Genomic DNA, 4,554 nt, shown 5'->3' with positions numbered 1-4,554 from the left:
TGTAATATGTGAATGCATCACAAAAGATGGAAGATATTTGTCTGGATTTACATTGGCTATTCTGGACAGTGAATAGGAATAAGTGTGGAGAGGCATTATTGTTTGAATCATTTACAATGAATGTGTAATTCTAAAAGGCCAAGTTTAACTCAAGTAAAATTAATAGAAAATGCAATTCCTGATGTAGAAGAAAGGGACAGTTACATAGTTGGACCAGGATGGCCCTGAGATGTCAACTGGACTGTCTTATGAGAAAAGGTTTCTCCAGTTAAATAGTGGCCGGCTAGCCCCGCCCTCTGGTCAAACTCCTCATGGAACTCTCGATCAAGGGGACAATTTGCATATTAGCTTTTTATTATATAGGATTTATTTTAAAACTATTAAATATCCTTAAAACACATTTATCAAGTTTTGTTTGTCAAAGAAATAAAAGTCAATTAATTAAATATGTAACATTCTCACTTGTGAGAGTTTAGCTCTCTCACAATATTACTAATTTAGAACAATGATGAAAATCAAGAAAAACCTGAACTCTGCCCACCTGAAATTTTTGGTTTGGTTACTTCTCTCCATATAGCAAGCACTCATTTAATGTAATTTGAGAATGTAGCTTCTGGTGGTTGTTACAGTTTTTGGTGGATGATAGTTCTGGAAAAGACACATAAATAGGAATGACAAGTATATTTTCTTATGGAAATAAAGTTTGTAAAGGGTCTGCTTGGGTCTGTCTTTCAACTTTTTCTAGAAATGATTTCAAATGATTACAAAACCTCTATTTCAAGTTCTTATGGAAATGAGCATAAAACTACATTTAACCAAATGGCCTTAGCTCTTTGCAATGTCATTTTATTTTTATTTTATTTTTTTCAATCTCAAGTAATTTCCCTCTTAAATTGTATTCTCTTGTTTTCTGATATTTTTCTTTAGAATAATACATTATTGTAGTTCATTTGCTTTCTCCCCATGTTCTTATCCATATTATTTTTCTTTTTTTGGATTTAATTTATATATATATATATACATATACATACATATACATATATATATTAAAGAATTTATATATTTATTTATTTAATTTATATATATATATATATATATATATATATATATATATATATATATATTTAAATTCTTTATTGTTTAAAGTATTACATATGTCTCCTCCCCCTCCCCTCCATTGACCTCTCCCCGGCCACTTTCATCCCCCAGCACATGCCCTCACATCACTGCTGTCTGTGTCTATTGGTTATGCTTATATGCATGCATATAAGTCCTTTGTTTGCTCTCTTACCCAGTCCCCCCACCTTCCCTCTGAGGATGACAGTCTGTTAGATGCTTTTATATCTCTGGATCTATTTTTGTTCATCAGTTTATGTTGTTCATTATATTTCACAAATGAATGGATTGCTTTTCTCTTGCTGCTTTTAAGATTCTCTCTTTGTCTTTTGCCCTTGGCATTTTAATTGTGATGTGTCTTGGTGTGGTCCTCTTTGGGTTCCTCCTGTTTGGGACTCTCTGTACTTCCTGAACTTGTAAGTCTACTTCTTTCACCACATTTATCAAGTTTTGTTTGTCAAAGTCAATTAATTAAATATGTAACATTCTCACTTGTGAGAGTTTAGCTCTCTCACAATATTACTAATTTAGAACAATGATGAAAATCAAGAAAAACCTGAACTCTGTCATTTCTGTCATTATTTCTTCAAACCATTTCTGTCATTATTTCTTCAAATAGGTTTTCTATATCTTACTCTCTCTCTTCTTCTGGCACCCCCATAATGCAAATGATGGTATGCTTGAAATTTTCCCAGAGACTCTTTACGCTACCTTCATATTTTTAATTTTTTTTTTCTTTTTGCTCTTCTGGTTAGGTATTTTTGCTTCCTCATATTTTAAATTGTTGATTTGATTCACGGAATCCTCTTCTCTACTGTTGAATCCCTGTATAATATTCTTTATTTCAATCAGAGTATGCTTAATTTCTGACTGATCCTTTTCCATTTATTTGGAGGTTTCTAGAAGATTGTGGAGTAACCTTATAACCATGGTTTTGAACTCTATATCCAGTAGTTTGCTTTCATCCATTTCTTTCATTTGTGACATGTTTCTTTGTCTCCACATTTTGGCTGCTTCCTTGTGTTTGTTTCTATGTATTGGGTAGAGCTGCTATGTCTCCTTGAGCTGGTAGAGTGGCCTTGTGTAGTTGTTCTATAGGGCCCAGTGGCTCAGCCTCCCCAGTCACCTGAGCTGGGCACTCTAGGTGCACCCCTTTGTGGGCTGTGAGCACAGTCTTGCTGTAGTTGAGACTTGATTGCTGTTAGTGTCACTGGGAGGAATTGACCTCTAGGCCAATTGGCTATGAGGACCAGCTGTGACTACCATGGGAGAGCTGCTGTGCAGGAGACACCCGTATGGAGCAGGACTTGCTTCAGTGGGGCTTTGGTGCTGAGTCTGCCCCTTGAGTGTGTCACTTATGGATGAGTAGAGTTGTAATCTGGTGTGGTCTGACACTGACTACTGGGTACACTGGCTCTTGGGTCTCCAGGGAGGTGCAAAGTCAGCCACTGCCTGGGGCCACCCAGCAGGAGCTACAAAGAGATCTGCAGATTCCTCCTCTTTGCACTGGTTTTGGGAGTGCACAGATGAGGCTCAGCTATGAAGCAAGGCAGGCTGGTGCTGGTGCTGGGTCTTGGGCCTTGTATTGAGAGGTTTGGGGCTCCCTGACTCAGCTGCAGCTGGTTTGAGAAAGTTTAATCTGAGCAAGGACAGGCCATTGATATGCAAAAGCCGCTGCACACAGCTTGGGTGGGGTTGTAAATTGATGAGGCAGGGTCTTAGGGAATCACCAGGGTAGAGCAAACAGAAATGTCTGCCAGTCAGCCCTGCAACCAGGAGGTCCCAGCATAGGAACAATGATCCCTGCAAGCACCTCTGTCTGGGAGAAAGCCGCCCCAAGTACCTGCCCAATGCCAGATAATCCAGTTCCTCCTCATATGTGTCTGTGTTCCCCAGAGCCTTGCCCTGGTGCTGGAGCTCAGAGGAAGTGGGACCCTGTAAGTTCAGTTCATGGTGCTTGTCTTTTAAGAGGAACAGCTGGGTCTCCAGTAGCCTCTGTGTCACTGAGCTCCAATCCACACTGGTTTTACAGCCCATAGTTCTTACTGCCCATAGGGCCTTCTTTTTACAGCTCTGAGACTCTGGGCTGGGGGTCTGGTGTGGGGCTGGGACCCCTTGCTCCTCCAGGTGGCCCCCGCAGAGACGATCTCCCTCCCTATTAAAAAAGCACCACACATGAGTGCCTTAAAAGCCCATTCCCTGCCTCCTCACCTCTTATCAGTTTCAGCATGCTTTCTTCTTTACTCCTTTTGTGGTAATACTTCCATTCAGCCAGCTTTCCAGTGGTTCTGGATGATGGTTGTTCTGTATTTTAGTTGTAATTTTGATATGGTTGTGGGAGGCAGCAAGTACAGGTATTTAACTACCCTGCCATCTTCTTTTCCCCCAGTTTTGTCTTTGACCCTCTAGCACTGTGTCTTATATACTGCAGGTAATTTCCTATCAGAGGGTGGTGAACTCAGTTTCATGAGTTGGGTCTTGCATTTTTAAAAAATGAAATAGAATAAGGATATCAAAGGACAATATTATTTTGAAAAATGTTTGTCTCAGTTTTATATCTATATGTAGGAACTGAGTTGCCGTGCAAAATGCATTTCTTATTCAGGTCACAATTCAGAAATATTTGAAAGCCACTGGCTCTACGAACTTTAGCTCAGCTCTGCTTAGCTCACTGTTGATAAGTACAGGCTGACTGGTTTTCCCTTGCCCTGTAAGTTAGAGCAATTTCGGGTACAGTCCATGGGAATGTGAAAGACTTTCCCTTTGGCTATGGGGAGAGTACTAGCCTCCTTTCACTCACAGTCACAATTGGCCCCTTCAGGGCTGGCCTTTGGCATCCAGATCAGGCTTGGGAAGCAGTGGCTGGACCACAGCAGTTTGTGTTTAGTGGAATGAACTTCTTTGTCCTTACATCCCACTTGTCATCTGATCCTTGAATTACTTGCTTTTTAATCATTGAAATATTTGTGTTGTTGTTGTTTTAAACAAAAGCTATCTCAGATGTCTGTTTAAAAGAAAAGCCAGCCACCAGCCTTTAAGCTGAAGGCAATGGTAGGTTTCTTTTCCCATCTTAAACATAAGAAGAGTGGTGTGTGTGTGTGTGTGTGTGTGTGTGTGTGTGTGTGTGTGTGTGTGAGAGAGAGAGAGAGGGGGGGGGGGGGAGAGAGAAATGCATGCTCATGGTCCAATATATAATCTTTATTCCTAAATTGCCAGATAATAGTGCTGCTCAACTGAGATATCTGACTTGGACAAGACCATTCAAGCCTGACCGTAGGAGACCCTTGTACTTTTGTATCACTAATATACTCCATTTCTCAAGAATGTTGACACTTCAAGTCCCCCCCCCCCAGAATAAAGCTTTATTGTTTCATTTGGTCCAATGCATGGAAGAGGGCTTCAGGATGATTAAAGAATGGCTAGTAGTTTCGGGGAGAG

Source organism: Eptesicus fuscus, chromosome 1, assembly GCF_027574615.1.
Source record: "Eptesicus fuscus isolate TK198812 chromosome 1, DD_ASM_mEF_20220401, whole genome shotgun sequence".
Lineage (NCBI taxonomy): Eukaryota > Metazoa > Chordata > Mammalia > Chiroptera > Vespertilionidae > Eptesicus > Eptesicus fuscus.
This window is presented reverse-complemented; position numbering follows the sequence as displayed.